Source organism: Diceros bicornis, chromosome 12 (genome assembly GCF_020826845.1).
Source record: "Diceros bicornis minor isolate mBicDic1 chromosome 12, mDicBic1.mat.cur, whole genome shotgun sequence".
Classification (NCBI taxonomy): domain Eukaryota; kingdom Metazoa; phylum Chordata; class Mammalia; order Perissodactyla; family Rhinocerotidae; genus Diceros; species Diceros bicornis.
The window spans coordinates 30,728,395-30,751,554 of NC_080751.1; the positions used below are offsets into that span (position 1 = coordinate 30,728,395).

The 23,160-nt window shown below is 38.5% G+C and overlaps 1 long non-coding RNA gene across 1 annotated transcript in view; it reads right to left on the reverse strand.

Annotated features, from left to right (window-relative positions):
* The window catches only part of LOC131411953 (uncharacterized), a 198,955-nt gene that overhangs the window by 42,403 nt on the left and 133,392 nt on the right, over positions 1 to 23,160 (reverse strand). The window contains exons 2-3 of the long non-coding RNA XR_009221678.1: positions 9,328 to 9,461; positions 2,608 to 2,745 (exon numbers count right to left, since the gene is read on the reverse strand). This is a non-coding gene — a long non-coding RNA (uncharacterized LOC131411953). The remainder of the gene's footprint in view (positions 1 to 2,607; positions 2,746 to 9,327; positions 9,462 to 23,160) is intronic.

Sequence of the window (23,160 nt, forward strand, 5' to 3'; positions counted from 1 at the left end):
TATGGCAGTTCCTCAAAAAATTAAAAATAGAAATATCATATGATTTAGCAACGTCATTTCTGGGTATATATCCAAGAGAATTGAAATTAGGATCTCAAAGAGGTACTAGCACTCTCATATTCATTGCAGTACTATTCACAACAGCTAAGAGGTGGAAACAACCTAAATGTCTGTGGACAAATGAATGGATTAAAAAAAATATGTTATATACATACAATGGAATACTATTCAGCCTTTAAAAAAAGAGGGAAAATTCTGCAATATTTGACAACTTGGATGGACCTTGAGGACATTATGCTAAGTGAAATAAGCCAGACACAGAAAGACAGATACCACATGATTCTACTTACATGAGGTATACAAAATAGCCAATTCACAAAATCAAAGACTGGAATGGTGGTTATCAGGGGCTGCGGAAGGGAGAAATAAGGAGTCATTAATCAACAGGCATAAAGTTTCAGGCAAGTAAGATAAATAAGCTCTAGAGACCTGCTGTAAAATGTTGAGTCTATAGTCAACAATAATGTATACTGTACACTTAAAATTTGTTTAATGTATAGATCTCATGTTGTGTTCTTAACACAATAAAATAAAAAAAGAAAAAATATCTCAGTTTTAAATGTTTGAGGTCCTCTAATAATTCATAGGATGCTTATTATAACATCTAAATAAATATTTTTGACATGTAAGTCTGATCACTTCTCCCACTCTACACCCAAAGATTTTTTTTTTTTTTTTTGGTGAGGAAGATTGGCCCTGAGCTAATGTCTGTGCCAATCTTCCTCTATTTTGTATGTGGGATGCTGCCACAGCACGGCTTGATGAGTGGTATGTAGGTCCACACTGGGGATCTGAACTCGTGAACCCCAGGCTGCCAAAGCGGAGCAGGGGAACTTAACCACAAACTTAAACTACACCACCAGGCTGGCCCCCCAAAGCATTTTTATGGCTTTCCTCTGTTATTAGGATTAAAGAGCAAAATCATCCATAACATGGCCTTTGAGCCCCTGGATGATCTGGCCCCTGCTGCCCATCCTCATATTGCCCCCTGCTGCTGCCTCATTCTCACTCTGTTCCAGCTGCACTGGCTCTCTCTCTCCATCCCACCTATCACAGAGCTTTGGCACGTGGCCAATGTCTCTAGGGAACTTCTCACCCTACTCTCCAAGCACGTAATTCTTCTTCCTCCTTCAGATCTCCTCCCACCTCACAACTACGTCAAACCCAACTATTTTATGCTCCATAGCTCCATGTACTTCCCTTTTTTTAGTACTTATTACTGATACCATTTTAAATGTACTTGTGTGATTATGTGATTACTGCCTATCTTCCCCACTGGACTCTATACTCCCTGAAGGTGGGAGCCCTGTATCTGGCTTTACTCATCATTGTTCACCACGGTTTAACAGTGTGCCTGGAACAGAGTAGGTGCACTATGAAACAAATGAACGAGTATTATTTTGCCTCAACAAAATGAGTAGATTTGAATTTATGCTTATCACTTGTGACACAGAACTTTGCAGCCTCCCTTTTTAATGGATCCCATATTGGGCATGGTTCCATATAGGCAGCAACTTTTTCACCCTGAATAAAGCCCTCACCACAGGAATCCAAGGGAGGGCATGGACTGCTACAGATATCAATGATCTCTAGTTCCCCTGGAAGGATCTAAAGTTACCATACAGGTGGGGAGAGCCAAAGTGTACCAGAGCAAGACCTGTTAACGGCATTAGGAGTTAATCCCTCCACACTCTCCCTTCTGAGAGTTCATCAGCTTTCAGATATTATAAGGATTTCTAACCATCTGACAATATTGATCTTTTGGCCTCTCTGAAACGAGCCAAATATTTTCTTGGCTTGGAAATTTTTTTGTCTGTTTGTTTTTCAGCTCAGCATAACTTAACTTCAAACTATAATATTTGAGTTGGAGAATCTAAATGCACAAAAAACGTTTACCTGATCCACCAATCCCAAGAGTATCTCTTCATGGAATCACAGCATCCTAAGGGTGGAATGGACCTAAGAGAGATCATAACCCATCACCTTTCAGACCCACAACTCCAAGTCATTCCATGCCTCTTACTGGAGTGTTCCCTTGAGCTAGGACAATCTGTTCCACATAGTTTAAGGGGACTTGGAGCAGAACTTCATGAAAGTTCTGTGATAAAAAGAGCAAAGAAGGTCATATCTCTCCACAAAGGTCTAGAGAAAGAGGAAGAGATGGTGCAGAAAAGGGAGGATATGTGGAAACAGGAGTTGGGGAATGAATAATGGGAAAACGAAGAACTAGGGAAAATACTGAAAATGAAAAAAAAATAAAAAACAAATTCTGGAAACATGCGCAAAGTGAGATAGCCCAGGATATGAGTCAGAAGAGGCTTGGTAAAAAAAAGACAACCAAAGAAAAATAAGGAAAATGAGGATGGCTTTGTTGTTTTTCTTGTTGTTCTCTTACAAACATAAGTTTTTAGTGACTAAATAAGGAAAAAAGTAAAGTTGTTATAATGTACTGTATGTGTAGGGAACTAAATTTTTGAGGTAAAATATGACAGTCAAAGGATAAATGCAAATTAGATGAAAAGATTTAAGATGCAAAATAAAGCATACCTTATATTTGTTTTTAAAGAAATCACATCAAGCAGTGAAGAAGATCCCTTCTAAAATGTTTAATTTTCCTTCTCTTCACCAGCTTCCTCACAGTGTGTTCACGCATACACCCAGATGTTAGTGGCACATAAATCAAACCTTTCATAAAATAAGAAATAAAAAATACATGAGCACAGGAGTTTCCTGATACTGGCAAGACTCCAATCCACATATACTCCTGGGCCTGATCCTCTAACATTAAGATGCCAGTTTGTTCTTAGTTCAGTATGGAGAAGGTGCTACCGGCCTTAATTTTCACGTACTAATGTACTCTCTGTAAGGAGCAAGATGTCTCCAACAAATTACCTCAGAATTGTCATACGAGCTATTGCCGCACAGTGTGTAAAGTCTTCCTGACTACCAATTTGCAACCAGGCAGTGACTGAAGTATCAGAAGATGTGGAAAATCTGGCTCAATGTATTTGTGACCAACAGCAGTGTAAGGAAAGGATGTACCATTGCACGGGTATGACATCTGCAGCAGGGAAACCATCTCTTAGGACAAGAAACTTGCATGCAATACAGGACACTCCACACATCAGAAAGATCTAGTGCTGATCAACAATAAAGCAAATACAGGTTCTCTCCAAAAAACAAACACACAAACAAAAACTCTTTGAAAGGGACAAGCTACAGATCATATAGAATAATCTTAGCTGAAAAAATGTCAAAAAGGAGGCACAGTAACTCCCTTTCAGCCAAAGGCTGACTCCCTGGGAGGGGCTCCCAGAGCAGTCTTCAAGTCTGTTGACTTGTTTTTTCAAGCTGTTAATGTAACTCGCAGCTACGTTGGTTTGTTTTGTTGTTGTGACATGGTCTCCATAGATGTGCATTGAAATTGTGCCCAGCTGCACTGAAGCCAAGAACCATGCAATCTGGAGGTTGTGCAAGCGAGATTACAACGCTCCAAGGTATCCAGTGCCTGTGCTGCTCCTCTCTTCCGCTTACCTCGAAGTTTGGCTTGTCCAGCCCAGGCAGCAGAATGCTGCATTGGGACCAGATCCAAATGCTTTAGGAAAGTGGCTACATTTGCAGAGAAGGAACAGAGCTTTATCTTCACATAAGGGCTTTATTTGAACGTCTAGGGAATAGTCAATGATAACTAGGACTAATTTAGTGCCTCTCTGTTTTTAGTTGTCCCTCCTCCTTTCTGTATATAGCCCAATTTGCTCATCTTTATTCATCTCAGGAGTTCATCACCCTCATGTTTTCTTCAACCCCTGTCCTTCTCAAGAAATGGATTCTCAAGAAATAATTTATTCAGCTCATTCACACGAGACTTAGCAAGTAAAAACATAGGACGGACATCGAGTTGAATTTGAATTTCAGATAAACAATGAATAATTTTTTAGTGTAATTATATCCCATGCAACATTTGGGACATACTTATACTAAAATTATACTAAAATTAGTCATTGTTTATTTAAAATTCAAATTTAACTGGTTTTCCTATATTTTACGTGGCAACTCTATACTCAAGAGTAAATTACTTGGGATGTTTTTACCTCTCCCACGGATATCAACTGAATTTTAACTTAGGCTCAAAGTCCCCATAGCTTAAACCAAATTAATAATGAGGAGATTTTACCAACACACTAGAAGAAAAACATATTACATCAGGTAAGCAATCACTTATTATGGCTAGCCATAAAGAGTCACCTTTTTTTTAAATTGCAAAAGACTATAATCCAGAGACAGAAAGCATAGCTCGATTCTTACCAACTTGGACTTAGGGCTACTGATCAATGTTTATTTCAAATCAGACAATGTGATTGTTCATAATAATTGGTGCTCTATTTTTCTAGATGGAGAAAATATGGTTCAAAGACACAAGCCTCTGCCCCAAAATATCTATTCCCGCAGCGTCTTGAATGGCTAGAGATATAGGTGGTGTTGAGTATCCTAGGCCTCAGCCCACATCTCATCACTTTTCATATGTTATGTCTATTGACAAAGCCAAGGATGAAGTACATAAAAAATGTTATATAAAAGATGTAAATGGCGAGTGAAGAGGACACTTGGGCCGACCTCAATTACCTGGAATAGGTGGTTACCTAGTGGTGTAAGTTAAGGATCTCCTTAACTGGGAAGAACCTTGTGGCAGATACTAGAGATGAGGTCATTCAACATCTATTCCAACCTCCTTCTGGAATGGCTTCCTGGGTAGTACAGAGGCTGGTAGACTAAAAACTGCTTTTTTCCATGCTTCCTTGTAACTAGGGTTCTGGGTATGATGCAGGTGTTGTCATCAGGTTCACTTTCAGAACATGAATTCAGACTGAGTGAAGCAAGGAGAGAGGCTGGACATGAGGCATCCTTCTGCTGCTGCCAATGGAGTGTTGACTCCTCAGTTTAGCAGAAGTGGCTTCCTGACCACAGCTTTTCAATTTGACAGGCAGCATCCAGATAAAGGCTAGCACAGCAATTCCTTTGATGGCTCAGTTGTGGTGCAGCTTCGGGATTCGTTTCTGGAAGCTGACCAGCCTAGCATCTGTTTCTTCAGCCCACAGACTAGTTCTGTAGACCATTGAATACCCTGTCATTAATACATTTCAGCTTTGAGCCAGCTAGAGTGGGATCTGTTCTCTGCAACTGAACATTAACTGATACAAGCTGCTGCTCCCAAAATATCTGTTTCACTAGACTAAGGGTTCTCAAGTGGGAATAATTTTGCCCGCTGCCCAGAGGACACTGGCACATGATGTCTGGAGACATTTTTCGTTGTCACAACTGGAGGGGAGGGTACTATTGGCATCTAGTGGTAAAGGCCAGAGATGCTGCTAAACATCCTACAATGCACAGGACAGCACCCCCCCAAACAACAAAGAACTATCCAGTCTAAAATGTCAATAGTGCCGAGACTGAGAAACGCTTCCCTAGCCCACAATCCAATTTGAAACTTTATCATTAAAAATATAATATTTGCAATATTTTGGTTTAAAAAGTACCCTCTTTCAGAACGCAAACAGCCCTCAAAAAATTACAAGTAAAATTTTCCTCTCAGCTAATATAGTATTAAAAACCATATTCTCTTTATTCTAAGATTTACATGATTTTCATATTTTAATATTTCTGAAATCATGTCATAACTTAAAATTAAAGTATGCTTTTAATGTGGTGATATATTTTCTTATTTTCTTGTTTTTTTTTTTTTAATCAAAAAGCTATCATTAAATCTCTAGTATACCTTAGGACTGGTGGCATTTTGAATCAAAGAACTAGGGCAATTTAAGCAGGTACTTTCCTGAGGATGAGCTTGCCAAACTGCAAGTAGTGAATCGCTGTAGGTGGGCAAAGGGCACCATAATCTCAACCCTAGCTGCACAACTGAATCACTGCAGTGGTTTTCACTGGTTTGGGCTTGAGGCCCAGACATCAGTATTTTTTCAGTGCTCTTTGCAGCCAGGGTCAAGAACCATTAATTTAGGGCATCTTGAAAAATTTGGACGCCTGAAGATAGAGACAAGGGAAGAAAGGGGTGCCACTATTAGGAAAGATAAGCAAAAAGTGACGGCAGATAACCAGACAGACTCCAGAACCTTACTCGTCTGCCCAGGACCAGACCTCTGTACTATCACTAGGCAATTTGCTAATACTCCAGCCTTATGGCTCTTGAGTGACTTTCACAAGCTCTCTGGGGCCCAAAGAAAATCACAACAGAAGATGCTTTCATCTACTCCAAACTCAGCACATATTCAGAAGCAAGATGTATCTTATAAATACATTTCCTATAACTTACAAACATCTCATTCCCCTATAAAGTCCAGCTCCTGCCTTGAATAAAGAGGTGCTCAGTAAATATTGGCTAAGTTGAATTAAATCTACTTCCTAAAAGTGCTACTGACTTAAAATGTATGGGGAAGAGACATAAGCCCCTTTTAATGGGGAGAGCAAAAATTCAAGAGAGAACAGTAAGAGGAGACAAAGGAACAAGCACATTCCAATTACCTCCTTTCTCCAGCAGTGGGAAGGGACCTACACTGGCCCAAATAAATATTGCCTCAGAAATTTGCTACTACTGCTAACCCAACATCCCTACTATGTTTTTGTTAATTTTTTTTAAGTCAAAATTGACACAATAAATTCTACAGTGTCCCCAACTGCCTTAAGACCAAGAATGTAGACTTCTGAGTAAGATCCTGAAGCCATGCTCTGTTACACCCAAAGGTATATTTAGGTGACAGGCCATGATATTGCAGAGGAGTTAGTCTCAAGCAGTAGAATCTGAAGACTTAATCTATCTTTTTAGAAACAATCACTCTCATCATTCCAGCAGAGTTAGTTTTCCCTTGCTTTATATTTATTTATTCAGAGACTTCTAAATATATGCTGGTCTGTTGCAACAGCCTCTGGGCCCAAGTACAATAAAAACATTAATTAAAACACATGATTAGAAACACCCAGCGGCGAGCCTGAAACAGCATCACATGAGCTCTGCCATTTAAGTATCAGTCATAGAAGATAAAGCCACCCACGGGTGCCCCGTACAGTGCCCCCTAGCTTCTCTGTGGATTCCTGACCAGCTGATGCTGAGGCAGGTGCTTTCTGCCAATGGATGGCCACACCCAATTATTCCATGTCTCTCCTAGCCCTTGATTTGGTACAGTCTCTACCTGTTCTCCTTTCAGTCTGCACTGGGCTAACAAGAAATTCACAGAATCCCCAAATTTGGCAGATATCTGGGCGTGGGAATCTTACATAACAGTTGGGCTTTGGCAGAGCAGGACGTGGAGGGCTGGGTCCCCTCTGCTGAAATGTGCCCTGCACTTTGTGGGCAGCATAACTGTCCCTGAGATGGTCTACCCTTGGTGCTGGCTCTGAACACTTCTATTCAGAAGCAGCAGCAGAATTAACATAGAATATACAATGTAAGAGTCAAAGGGAGCACCATATGGAATAGTATGGATCTCAGATAGTGTAGACACTTCAAATTTAGGGAGATAAATAGACCCAACCGCAAAATTACCATCTACAAAATAGGTCATAAACCTTCACTCCCTTGTGACATAGAAAATTCCCTAAATTCCAAATTTGTTTACACAGCTAATTAGGCATGAAAATTGTGAATCTAGCACAGGCATATTAAGAAGATCTTCTTATATGCAGACATATTCTGTTAAGGGTGCATATCCAGTCAAGAATGCCATCAATGGGTAATATGACTTGTTCTATCCTTTTCTTAAAGGCTCACAAGTAAAACAAAAGCAAAAGATCTTGACCTCCTTCTATTATGTATGATTTTCCCACAAATCTCCCATCTTAGAAAAACAAGAAAAGAGATTTGAAAGAAAATAATAGCAGATCAATGCTAGGTAGGAATAGTATTTCAAAAGTGGTGGGAACATTATTTGATGTTCTACTGGATTTTATATTATTCATCCCTTTTTTTTTTTCCTTTAATGACAAATGTGCCCACATCTTATTGCAAAGAAGTTACCACCAAAGAAGATAAAAATGTCTTTTATCATGCATCTGGTCCAAGTTATATCTCTGGAACGCCTTTTCAATCAGCTGTGGTGTTTTTAACAATTTTGTGATTTCGTCAAATTGGCTGAATCTCATGTGCTGCCTGCTACTACATTCTGAAGTGCCAGGCTGCTACCTAAAAGGAAAAATAACATTTTCCTTCACTCTTAACCTACATTTTGACTTCTCATGCTGAATTCAATCCCCAGCTAATTAGTTCAAGAGCAAGCAACTTTAACCAAGATTTTGTATCACTTTCCTGTTCTGAGAGCTGGGCTTTCCTCAAATGCAGCTCTCTTGTTACCCTTTGCATTTTAAATAAGCCATTTTGGAGCATGGCTCTTGCTTTTTCTTTAATATATGCGCCCCTTGAGGCTGCACTGAAGCTTGTGATGGCTCTCTGCCAGCAGTCAGGGCAACAGAATGTCTACAAGATCCGGCTTTGTCTACAGTTGGCATCCATTGCGCAGCCCCCGCTGAATAGGGAGATTGCAAGTCAATTTTCTCGGAAATGCGGGGTCCCTAGTATTCTAACATAGACTCTTGAATCTCACTTAGGTTTCTCCATTTTGTTTGTTTTAAACATGCAATAACATTTCCCTTATTAATAGTTCCCGGAATAAAGTATTCCACAGAAGTCAATTTTTCAGATAACTGAAAACTTGTTAATGTAACAGTTTGGTAGAGACTCTTCCTAAAATGCTAAATAGTTCTCTTGGGTCTCAAAGTATGCTAAATGTATTTGACTTTTTCTTGATGATTTAGGGTCATCTTTAAACTATCAGTTATTATATTGGGGTATAAAACAATAACAGATGCATAGAATTATTTGCCCCTGCATTAAATAGGCCACTATGCTTTCTTGGTTACTTTAGCAAATTTTTATATTTTTATATCTGTCTCCTACAATACTATCAAACTATCAGCGTTCACTTTGCGCTGATGTTCATATGTCAATCCTAGAAGTAAACTTTGGGTTTATTGGGTTCATTGGCTTCCAACTTGCAGATGGTTGGCAATCCAAACAAGTTTGTTGTAACAACATCTATGTTAAAAGTAAATCAGTTCTAGATGGTATTCTGAAGCTCAGCCTTCTGATTTAAATGCATAAGCATCAGTGTGTGAATGTGTGGCATCTACTCTGGTTGCTCAAAACACTTTGAGCTCTTCATCAGCTCTTCATCTGTATCTCACAGAAGAGAGATTACCAGATACCTGTCCTCAGGTATTGCGCAGTCAAGTTCAGCAGTCAGCAATCAATTTGTTCTTCTCTGTCCTTCTTGTTCTTGTCTTCTCTTCATCCCCCTGATTCCTGCTTTGAGCCATTTCAGTAAGCATTAAATCATCCACTATAAGGAAAGAAATCATAAAAGAAAGAGCAAAACATTTTAATTTATGCAAATTGAACTCTAATATTTTGAGGGGGGACAGGGGTTTAACGATTGGTGGGAGAAGGATGAAAGTACATCAAAATGAAAGATTTTACTTTTTAAATTTGCCTGTCATCAAAACGGAAGCATGAAGCTTGGCTATACTCACAAAGGTACCTGCCACTCATATGTGGTTGTTTTCCCCAGTTATAAAATCTCAACCTCTTTGACTAAAATCCCAACAGCTGTTTGAAATGTCTGTCCAAGATGACTCAGGCAAAGTTGACTTGGAATGTCAAAAGAGCACTCCACCAAAAAAAAAAGATAAAAGCTCTTATTCAACACCATACTATTTGATGTTAGCACTGGTTGGGGATAGGGTGACCAACTTGTGCTGGTTTGCCGAATACTGTCCTGGTTTTGAAAGCAAAACTCCCATGCCGACAGAACCTTCTCAGTCCTAGACAAATTGGGATATTTGGTCACCCTAGTGGGGGATGATCCCTCAAAAGTCTCTCATGTTTTCCCCCAGGTCGTCACTTTTACCTTCAAAGCAAAACTTTTTATTTTTACATTTAGCATTTCTAAGAATTCAAAGACTCCTTCTCCTTTTCTCCGTCTGCCCAGTCAGTCTAGCTAATTCTTTCTTAATAACATCTCTAGCATCTATTTCTTCCTTTATTATTGCCACCAACTTGGACTTTATCCCCTGATCCTGGGCTATTTTAAAATTTCCATGAAGTCTCCCTGTCTTCACTCCAATGTGTATGCCCCTCTGAGATGAATCTTTTCAAAACTTTGTTTTGCACAAGGCTCAATTGAAGTCCCACCTCCTCCATGAAGTCTGGCATCTTTCCTGGCAGGAAGGGACGCATGACCAGGGTGGGAGAAAGGAGTGGCAGGAGGTGTCAGCTGCTCAGAGCTGGTAGGGGTGCTATGGGGCTAGTGCAGAAGTCACCTCCCAGAAGCTGCTAAGGAATAAAACTAAGACAGGCTTCAGAGAGGAGAGACAGGCAAGGCACAGAGGTCAGTAATCCAGAAAAGGTAGTCTAAGTCAATCACCAAACCAAGGAAGACTAGCCACAGACACAAAACCCCAGTGTCTATGTGGATATCCAAGAGCCAGGGTGCACTGGGCTCAGAACACTAGAAGCAAGAGGGTCTTACCAAGAAAATCCCTAGGAGAGCAGACTTTGCCCCACAGCTAGTTCAAGGCAGGACTGGCTGCATGAGAAGAGAAAGGGAACTGCAGGGGCAGGAACTGCCTGTTCCATAGTTAGCAGCTTCTAATTTGGAAAGCAGTTAATATTTTAATTCAAGCATCCCTTAAATGCAAAGATAACATCTTATAACTCTCTGTATTCCCTACACCTAGCACAATATGCAGTCAATAAAGATTTGATTTAAATAATAATAAAATATGCTCCCACGTTCTAAAGGCCATGAGTGTAGGAAACCAAGAGAAGGTTACAGTGACTCCACTTCTTTTCAGGAAGTCTGGAAGTTATCTGCTTGGTTGGGGTTTACAAGATGCACTAATCAGCAAGTACAGAGTGGACACAAATCCTCCCTTTACTCTTTTCAAAATTTCAGAGCAAAGCATCAGCTCTCCTACTTCCTTCTGTATCTTAGTTCAAACCCTAAGCACAAGAGAAAAAAAAAAAAAAAAAACTACCTTGCACCAAGACTGCAAACCAAACCTCAGACCCAAAATATCCTGATGTTTTCAAGCTATAGTGTTTATTAGTACTTGAAGTTCAACCAGAGGGGATGAAAAATTGATCTAGTTCAGTTTCTCAACTTGAGAGTTTTCAGCACACATGCTAAATCACTTCTTGAGCAAATTTCGTGGTGTGTTCATGCTGAGAATCCCTTTAAAATCATCAAGTCTCAAAAAGACTTTGCTAAAAATATATTTTTCATTCAATGACATTTAGGAAAAAAGATCCAAGTTAAAATGCAGGCCTATTATGTTAGCTTTATAAATGCAATCACCTTTCTTTAATCACTGATTTATGAAGTTCCTTGAGTAAACAGGAAAAACGTGATACTTAAGATTTACAAATAACATATTACTGAAAATACCTCAAGTGAGATCCTTGCTTTAAATGCCAAAGAAAACACCTTCCACTATAAAAGGGGGCTACTGTATTTTGTTTTCAATCAAAAAAAGAAGTGTCAATTGTAATTTTGGAGAGTCTCTGGAGAAAAAAAAAAAAGAGGGCTTCACAATGAATCTCTGATAGGAATCTGCATGACATGCATAATGCTGGAAATATTATTCACCTAAAGAAAATGACTACCTTAAACTTCATAAATCATCTAAACCAGGATTTCTCAGTCTTTGCAGTATTGACATTTTGGACTGGATAATTCTTTGTTGTGGGGGGCTGTCCTGTGCATGGTAGGATACAGCAGCACCTCTGGCCTCCACCCACTAGATGCCAGTAGTGGCCCCCACCCCACCAGTTGTGAAAACCAAAAATGTCTCCAGAAATTTCCCAACGTTCCCTGGAAGGCAAAACCGCCCCCAGTTGAGTACCACTGATTAAACTAGAGAAACTTTTTTCAAAAGGTGAAGGATTTTAAAACAGCAGACTTGGAAAGATACAGCAAAGAACCAGTGATGTCAAGGAAATGCTACACTAGCAAGGCAATTAGCTTAGACAAGTGATTGAAACAATGCACAGAGCTAAACATACCCAAAAAATAGAACCATAAATCTAACCAAGAACAATGATATCCTGAAGAAAACCAGAAAGATCAGCATCAGTGAAATATCTGAAAAACATTTTTCTTAAATTCTTATCTGGAAAAAAAAAATCAGTCTGGATAAAGAAAGTCAATCAGTTTCACTCAGAAATAGTCTGCAAAGAATGACAGCCCTCCCCTCCCCCAGCAAAAAACTGTACCTGTCAAGTATTTATCATTTAAAGGATAAAATTTTACAAACTTCCAAGGAGTCAGTACTAATTTGGAAAGGTATTGATATTTTTATGTGTGCATCCTTGAATGTGAAGACTAGCTTAGGACTCTCTGGATCCCCCACACTTACCAGTACAGGTATTCAATAAATTTTTTTTTTTTTTTTTTTTTTGGTGAGTAAGATTCACCCTGACCTAACATCTGTTGCCAATCTTCCCTCCCTTTTTTTTTTTTGTTTGAGGAAGATTAGCCCTGAGCTAACATCTGTGCCAGTCTTCCTCTATTTTGTATGTGGGTTGCCGCCACAGCATGGCTGCCAACAAGTGGTGGAGGAACCAAACACATCCAGCAACCAAACCCGGGCCACCAAAGCAGAGTGTGCTGAACTTAACCACTAGGCCACAGGACTGGCCCAGAACTCAATAAATATTTGATTTATATGATAATAAAATGTGCCTTCATGCTCTAAAAGGTTTTAAAGAAGATATTTCCAAATGTGGTGGAATGAATGATTTTGGACATCTCACCTGGAAATAAGAAGAGCTATATGGAAAAACCAAGACAAAGCTCAGCAGAAATATTGGAGTGGGAAAAGCAAAGGTGGGAGAATTGAAAAGACCTGAGTTAAATCCCGGCTACATTGGTCCTAGGTAGGTGACTGGCTCCATTTACTCTATTGTACTCTATAGAATGAGTACAATAATCCTACCTCAAAGGACAGTTAGAATACTTATATAAGAGTAGACACAGTAAGAAAAAAAAATCAGCTCTCTTGAACTCCCTCTCCAAGAGAAATGGAATTCTAACCACAAGTGCAATATCTACCCAAGTTAACTTTCTCTTTGAAGTCAGTAAGAGAAAAATCTCAAATCATTGCAGACCTGAAACAAAGTGTCAACAAAGTCCCATACCAAAATGATAAAGCAAAAAACCATCAAGCAGTGCAAAAAAAGATGACAGACACTTGAGAATAAGTGGATAAACAATTAATAGAGTACTGTCAATACAAAGTCAATTAGCAAATTTGGTAATATTTTATGGAAACTCTAATGTATGAAGAGAAAATTACACCTAAACAACAGGTAATGCCTTATCTTTTCTATAAAGTATTTAAAAGTTTACTTAGTTAGCTGTAGAATTCATTAATTTGTTTTAAAAAAAGTTATATATATCTGTGTTAAATGCTTTTTAAAAAAAGGAAGACTGATTAAGCTGAATAGGTTTGGTTAAAATTATCTTCCAACTTTGTTTTTAAAAGAACAAAAAACAGTTTTAAACAAAAAACTGTTTTTAAAAGAACAACTCTGTTTTTAAAAGAACAAAAAACAGTTTTAAACAAAAACTTTGTTTTAAACTGAAGTTTCTTTCTGGGGTCATGGAAATATTCTATTCCTTAATTGGGGTGTTGGTTACACAGGTGTATATATATGTCATAGCTCATTAATTGTTCATTTAAGGTCTTGCATTTCACTATATGTGAAAAATGTTATGTGTATATACGTGTGTACATATTTGCATATATGTATTTGCATATATATTTGTATGTATATTTATATATATAAAACTTTTAAATTTTTAAAAAATATAGGTATAAAATTGATGTGATGCAGATGTTTTTCCTCTCCCTCAAACTAGTTTATTTTTATAAACCAATTTTAATTGTCAAAGTAATAAATAAATAAATAAATTTTAAAAGAAAGAAAAAATATTAGTTGGTTCACAGAAACCATATAAATAGAAAAGTAAAGAATGAGCACAAAAACCTTAACTCCCAAGATCACCAGCTATATTAAAAGATAAAATTTCACTTTTGTTGTTCTTTATTGTTGTTATTGTTGTTCTATTTTTAATTGTTGCCTGCAAGAGAAACACTTACACTCAAGTTACATTCGTAGTGATTCTTACATATTTGGGAGTTAGATTAAGGACCCTTTGAGTCAGGGTGGGAAATGCATATCAGCATATATGTACAGAAAAATTTGGACTACAATTCCAGATACCATATATGGCAGGTTAAAAATCTTTCAACTAAAAGTTACCAAATAGTCAAAGGCCTGTCATGTCCGTATGACTACAAGAGAAACAGGTTATTATCCTGGTAGTCATAAGGGTGATTTCTTAGCACACATCATTAATAGAAATAAATATAGTTACTACATGATGAAAATATAGATTAACGATGAAACCTAGAAATACTGTATGTTTGTATCTGAAACTGCATAGCAAGAGCATACATAAAAGAAAATTGACAAAAATGAAGGAAGAAATTGAAATGAAATATAACTACCAAATAAATTTTTTTAAAGAAAATTCAGGAATAATGATCAAGGGAATGACAGTGAATGTGAGAGACATCAGTCATATTTAAAAAGTAACATTAGCTCAAGTTGGTGTACTTTCTTTACAAGGGATTTAGAAAAGAAACAAATTTTCAAATGGAAATTTTAAAATCTCAAAGATGCAAATAAAAAAAACTGAGAAAGAACAGAATTGAAAAGAGCAATAGTTGGCTGCTTGAAAACAGCCTTTTGTTATCCTTCTCCAAGTCACGTCAGCAGCCTCATCGCCTCCTCCCCCAATCAAACCAAGTACCAGAAACACTGAACTTTTTAACGCCTCTCTCTTAAAGATGAATGAATAGCCAAGGATTGCCAGATATTTGAAGAAAAGTTCTAACAAAAAAGAGACCAAGACAAACTCTGAGGAAAAATAATTTTCAACATCAAACTATGTGAGGGTAAAATAAAGTAATTTCCAGACATACAAAGTCTCATGCAAACTCCTAGGCACCCTTTCTCTGGAAGCGACTGAGAAATGTGCTCCACTAAAATGATGGAGTAAACCAAGACAAGGGAAGATTTGCCACAGTAGAGAGAGAATTCTTAAGATGATGTCAAAATCAATACCTAGTAAACAGATGTATAACAGGTTTAAAAAGCAACCAATCCTGATTGAAAAAGAAAGATAAAAGGTGACAGAATGGATTTCTCTAGGAAAGAAATAAAATGGAAATTGCCGATTATCTTACAGATTTTATCATGTGAAAAGCTGTATTGAGAGCCACTTTATAGAAAAGAAGCCAGAGATTCTAAAATATAAAAACTAAGCAAATGAAAATATAAAACAATTATTAACCCCAAGAAAACTTAGAAATTGTACAAGAAATGCAATTATTGTATAAACTATATATATACACACTATGTTTTCATTCATACTATGTTTTACTGTGTTTAAACTTTATAATAGTATATGTATACTATATATACAGTGTACATAATATAGTTTATAGTATAATCTATATATAGTATAAACTATATACGTATATTTGACTAAATAATATAGTATATACAGTATAAACTATATACACAATATACATAGTACAAACTATATATATAGTATATATAGTGTAATTATATAATTATATATACACAGTATAAACTATACACATCTCATATATATATACACAAATTATATAAATATATAACTACATAACAATTATAATAAATCACTGAATATGGATTCAACAAAAATCTGTGATTCTACTATTTTGGAAGGAATGGAATGGGGAAAAGAGCAGTAAGAGGGCCAAAATAAATAATGGCTAAAATGTTGACTCAAACAACAGCAGTATATGCACAGTATTTTGATATGAGAAGTAAATATTGAACTAATGGTGAAGATTTTGAAAATGGTTGGGAGGGATTAAAAATGAGGGAGGTGGGGGCAGCCAGAAGGAGAAGAGGCAATTTAGCGTGGAGGAACTAAGAGAATATTGGTTTTTGCCTAAGCCACTTACCATTATTTGACTTTAAATTGTGTGCCCATATTACTTTGATGAAAAAAGGAAAATATTAATTTTTTACAAAAGGAAAGAAAGAGGGGAGGGAGAAAAGAATGAAGTTACTCACCTTAAAATAGACTTATGTACACGCTGTAGTATTGTAAAAATATTTACACAACCATAGTTCTAGGGACTGCAACTCTAGAAGAAATCAACTGTTCCCAGCTTTTCAGTTTGTAAAAAACTCACCCTTAGAGTTGAGGTATTCAAGTTCAAGTGTAATCTAAGTGGTCATATTGAGTAGAAAAACACTGGTTGACGGTTAGTAGGAAGGAACTGTCCTATGAGGCTTTGGTTACAGTTACTTCCTCACATCCTATCCCACGTGCTTCATGAGGGCTTGGATCGCATGTTCCCAAAGGGATTGAGGACCTAGGACACATCTCCTACTGCTTTGGCAATTCTCACATTGTGGTATACAAAGAAAATAATCCAAAAATTTAATTACAGGTACAGGAGGGTTTGGACAATGCTATTTAATTGATGGAGATAGGAAGATGAAAATTAGTATCTTATTCATAGGAAAAAAGGAGAAAATCTATCATTCATAAAATAACATCATTATAAGCATTCCCAAGGATAAGTATGCATGCTCACTACTAAGTAATCCAGGAGCAACACAAACCTTCTGTTACATAAATCATTTTACCTTTCTTAATCTTTGAGTAATTAACATTTAAAAAAATTTGTCTTCTGGGCTACTCCACAGACAAATGTTTCCCAGCAGAAAGAGACAAGTAAATAGGCCTGAGTATGTAATGGACTTGGAAAGCAATGAATCTTAACAAATTTGCAGTTGTATTATTGAACTAAGACCACAGTGTTAAACAGAAAAGATTTGGAAGGATAAATGAGGTTTTGTTACCTTTGTTTCTTTGCTAATTTTGTTTGTTACAGCTTCTTGTTGCCATCAGCACCAAAAGTTATGACACTGCAATTCACACTGAATATTTTTATTTGGAAAATAAGGTTTCACTTACATAGTTGAGGTTCATCAACCATACGAACCGAGAGTGGGAGGTTTACAGACACACCATAGATTTATCTGCTAAACTACTGATCTTGTTTATTTTTAGTTGAACTGCAAAATGGTGCTTCTTCAGTTTAGAGGATCTTTTCACTGATTCATCCAACAAATATTTGTTGAGTTGCTACTATGTGCTCTGTGCTACTATGTTCTATGTGCTCTAGGTTCTGTGCTAGGTGGTAAAAATTCAGCAGTGCAAGACAGAATTTATAATCTTGTGTGTTAAGCAATTATAATAGGATGATTTAAGTGCTTGGAACACATGTCTAGTAGGCAGTTAGAGTAGAGGGTCTGGACTACAGATTTGGAAGTCATTACCTCAAAGCAGACAGTTGAAGCCATGGGTTTAGATTAGATCATCCAGAGAGTCTACACAGCGGAAAAAGTAGGGGCCAAAAGACAAGCCTCTGGGACCTACTGACCTTTAGGGAACTAGCCAAAGGAGAGCAAGAAAGAGGCCTGAGAAAGGATAGAATGACCAAGTAACAGATGCCAAAGAAAGGTCAATTCAATTCAACATACATTTATTGAGTGCCTACTATGTGCCAGATATGTGCTACTGGGTAATGAGAATAGAGCAGTGACATACACAGACCCAGTCATTAGAATCAAAAGGAGAAAAAGTGGGCATGGAATTTGGGATTGCAGAGAACTGTGTGGCTTTTGCAGTAGCTGCTTCAGTGGAGAGAGAAGGTAAGAAGCAGGGTTATAGTGCATTGAGGAAAGACTGAGAGACCAGGAAGTGTAACCGGCAAATGGAGACAACCCTTTCAAGTAGCGTGACCATGAAGAGAGGCAAGAATAAAGAACAGTAACCAGGGGTGACAGGGAGCTGAGGATGAGGAGTTATTTTGTTTGTTTTTTAACTAATGAGAGGCTCGAACATGCTTATATGCAAGAAGAACGTGCCATGGAGAAGAAGAGGTTAAAAGTACAGAAAAAAAACAGGGTGGTGGATGAAGATGGTCCCTGAGGGAAAAACAGGAAACGGGATAAGGAAGTATGTAGCTCATCTTTCAAGCCTTACCGGTCTCATTTCTTATTCTGTCCTAGCCCCATGAGAGCTCTGAAGGGAGCGTCCAGCTATGTAAAGACTGCCCCCACTTCACTCCTACAATCACTGACCAGAATTTTTAAATCCCTAAACCAGTGGAATTTGGAAATAGAGCTCTTATGCCTCAGAGCCAAAGACTCAGGCATTTCCATGGTGCTATCAATAGCAGACCTTCTTTCCCACCGTTACCCATCTTTAACTATAAGGTGACCAGATTGCATTTCTGCCCCTTCTGCCTACCCTGTCTTGGGGTAGGAGAGGTTCCTCTGTTTTTCCCACATCCCCATGGCACTAGAACAAAGAGTGAGGCAGGAAGGTGAGAATCCTGCCTTACATACCAGGTACCTGATTAGGTAAACACACACACACGTACGTGCACACACACACACACACACACACATAAACCTGTCTGGAACCTATCCTATTCCCCACCCTATTTTGACATAGGCTTCCTAGCATAACCCTGCTTTGCCTGGTTCCTTCACCATTGCTATTCTGCAATTTAAAATCATCACCTATGCCTGTCCCCCCAAAAGAAGCTCCCTTTGGGCCTCCAATGCCAGCGTAGAACTGGACTACATTTACCTCACTCCCATTTGACCTTCATCCACCTTTCCTCTAATTTCCCCATCCCCAGCTCTTGTTCTCCTAGGTTCTCAACATGCCTTAAGGCTAGGGCTGTGTGGCAGCTTCAACAGGATACCTTGGCTGATAAGGAAGTTTGCAAGGCCTTGATTCTGAAGTCAAAACACAAAATAACGCTCAAGTGAAATCACCTCCTTTTGCTAGCCTAAAATCTGGATTACATGCTGTCTGTGTTGGTAGTGAACTGGTATAGAAGTAAAAACACTGAGTCAACCACAGCTCAGGTTTCCACTTGCTGTTTATTAATTCTGTGGGTTTTGGCAAATTGCTCAAGTTCTCTGAGTCTTACTTTTCTTATCTGCAAAATAGGGATGATTATAGCCAGCATTTGTGTTTATGATGTTTTAAACACTTTATGAATGACCTCATGTAATCCTCATAACTACCTCAGAAGACAAGTTCTATTATTGACAATTAGTACTTGATGAGCGAAGTTTAAATCAAATAGCCTCATTCCAGAGCCTGCCCTGTTAACCACTGTGCTCTATTGAGCTAATAATACCTTCCCTCCCACTTTCAGGACTATAGAGAAGAGCCTGCAGTGTGAAATAATGTGTGAGAAAACAGCTGGTAGATTATTGTTCAACAGGTCCAGAGTTTCAGTGTTGCAGGTTGAGAAGAGTTATGGGGATGGTTGGACAACACATAATATGCAAACTATTAAGGATGTTTTTAACTCTTTTTAATTGATAAATCAGCAGGTTCCCCAGAAGAGGATTTTGTGTGACTCGATTTTAATCCTTCCCAGAATATCTAGAATAAATAATGGAAAGGGGGAAGCCTACTGCAAAATGGCAGTATCTGCACTTCAGCAGCCTTAATGGCAGAATACAAATAAGGAGGAAAAAGTGGGTCCAGGTTGGTTTTTACATGGCAGTCTGAAGGTTCCAAGCCTGACTGCAAATACATTCTCTGGCCACCCTCTGTGTTGTCCAACAGAGAATAAAATAGTCTTTCAAAAGCCCCATCTCCCAAAGGGAAAGATCAAAGCTGAGGCTTGATTGATCACATCAGTGTAAGCCCTGGTTATAAATCTGCTCATTCATGTACATTGCTCTTCAGGCTGAAACTGAGAGCTCCAGCATCACATGTGGCTGATACCCAGCAGTGTGCACCTTCCCTACCCTCGCCTCTACCACGATAGGTCCTTATGTAATTTATTATACTTATGCCATTGTATTACCTGTAATGTCTTTCCTTTCTTCTCAAAATATTTTTTTCTCAATAAAAAGGATATATCACTATAGAAAATTCAGAAAATACAAAAATCAAGTGCTCTTGGCTAAGTATTAGAAATTGGCCCAGTAACTCCAAAAAAATTGTTTTCTTGTTCTCTCCAGAGAATAAAAACGTGAAGTTCAATCTTATTTTGAAGGTGAATTGGGTTCTGAAATTTTCCTTGAAGGTTTATTATCTGGCACTCTGGTTGCATTCCTCCTTTAAAATAATGTCATGGAGATCCCTGTCCACTGTGGGGTTGGGGAGACACAAACAGAACTGGGATGTGCGATGTTGGCTGAGTGGATCCGCCTACTATTAGTGAGCCCAGATTGGCTCCTTGGCGCAGTGTACTGGAGGCTGCCCCTCAAAGAGCACAGGCAGTGAGAAGACGTGTGCACCTCGCACTGATCCGCGCTGCCTCGCACTGCACCACCTCCTTGTCCTCCCTCCAGGGAAAACAGGAAAACGAGAACTAGCAAGAGCTTGAGTGACAAACGCCTGGATTCAGATTGGAAGACTGTTTATTTGCCTATTGCTTCATTCCTGGAAATCGCACTGCAACTGCCTGGTAAGATAAAAGAATCCGAAAGAAAGGAAACAAAGAACAAAATGCCCCAGAATTCACAACAGAACAACGTAAAAACAAAGGTACAGGATGCAATTTACCCAAGGTCAACTAAATTCTCAAAAATTCACATTCGACCACCTCAACACAAGTAAATGGTCTCTGAACAACAACAACAAAAATCAACTGGAAGTAAGGTCAGCATCATGGCAGAATGAGCTCTTCCCTTAGTCTCTCCCCCCTAAGATACAATGAAAAGGACATTCATAAACCAACAGAAGACACTCACACAACACAATAGACATCTGAGAGATCCACACAGCCAAACGTCTGAAGGTGGGGGTGCTGGACCCCCCCAGGAGGCAGTGGAAGGAGCTAAGGGGATCTCCTCTCCTATCTCTGTGGCAGTGAACTAGGGGCAGGACCTAGCACCAGGCAGCCAGCGCACGACCCTGAGAGGAGAAGCGGGAAAAGGCAGCCCTCAGTGGAAATGCTTGCACTCTCAAGAGTTGCCTCCCAGCCTGTGAGAATCCTCCACAGAGGCAGCTAAGCAATCATGGGGGCATCTGCACCAAGCCAGGCAGACAGTGAGTGCAGAGCTGGGGCACTTGGGATTGCACACAAAAGAAAGCACCCCTCCCCACCTGCCTGGCGACCAGCTCAGCCCGACAGCTTCAGCAGGGGATCCCCATCAGAACGCCTGTGCATGTGCATGTAAAGCAGCAGCAGCCAGCGGGCAAACGCAGATGGTCCCTGTCAGCACAGCTTCCAATAGACTGGCACATCTGCCAGGTGTTTCAAAGGGCTCAGAAAACACAGCTCTTGCCCACCCCACCCCCCAGTAGTGGCTGTGGAATCTGTGATAAGGTATGACCACTATGCGACAGCAAAATCCACCCCATCAAATAGTTTGAAGAAGTATATTAACACTCCAGACTAGAAGGAAAATGATAAGCACCCAGAAATCAATCCTGAACTCACAGAAATTTACAATCTAAATGACACAGAATTCAAAATAGTTATCATAAAGAAACTCAACGAATTACAAAAAAACTCAGAAAGACGTTTAATGATCTCCGGAGTAAAATTAATGAACAGAGGGAATTCTTCACAAAAGATATTGAAACTATAAAAAAAATCACAAATGTTGGAGATGAAAAACAATGAATGAGATAAAGAAAAATCCAGAGCTGATATTATAGAGGACAGAATCAGCAATTTAGAGGACAGAAATACAGAAATGCTGCAGATGGAAGAGGAGAGAGAACTAAGACTAAAAAGAAATGAAGAAATTCTCCGAGAAGTAACCAACTCAATTAGGAAATGCAACATAAAGATGATAGGTATTCCAGAGGGAGAAGAAAGGGAGAAAGGAACAGAGAGCTTGTTCAAAGAAATAATAGTTGAGATCTTCCCAAACTTGGAGAAGGAGCTTGAATTACATGTCAATCAAGCCACTAGAACTCCTAATTACATCAATGTAAAAAGACCTTCTCCAAGGCATATAGTAGTGAAACTGGCAAAAGTCAATGACAAAGAAAAAATATTAAGGGCAGCAAGGCAGAAGAAAATAATCTACAAAGGAACCCCTATCAGGCTTTCAGTGGATTTCTCAGCAGAAACCTTACAGGCTACGAAAGAGTGGAATGATACATTCAAAGTTCTGAAAGACAAAAACTTTCAACCAAGAATACTCTCTCCAGCAAAATTATCCTTCAGATACAATGGATAAATAAAAATTCTCCAGATAAACAAAAGCTGAGGGGGTTCATTGCCACAAGACCACTCCCTACGATAAATGATGCAGAAGGCCCGCATGCCTGAAAAAAATGAAAGGGTTTACAAAGCCTTGAGCAAGGAGATAAATAGATAGACAAAATCAGAAGTATGCAGCTCTCTATATGAAGAGGTTAGAAAACACTTAATTATAACATAGATAAAGGGAAGGAAAGAATCAAAAATAACTATAATCACTTCAATTTAATCACAAACTCACAACACAAAACGGAATAAGTTGTGACAACAATAACTCAGACAGGGAAGAAGAAAGGGATGGAACCTGCTTAGACTAAGGAAATAAGAGGCTATCAGAAAATGGACTACGTCATCTACGAGATCTTTTATACAAACCTCAAGGTAACCACTAAACAAAAAATCAGAACAGTGACACAAATGATAAATAAAGAAAAAACTATCATAGAGAAACACCAAAATGAACTGGCAGTTGGAAATACATGGGACAAGAAACAAGGGAAATACAGAAAAATGGGAAAACAAGTGATAAAATGGCAGTATTAAGCCTCCATATATCAATAATCACTCTAAATGTAAATAGATTGAATTATCCAATCAAAAGACACAGAGTGGCTGGATGGATTAAAAAACAAGACACAACAATAT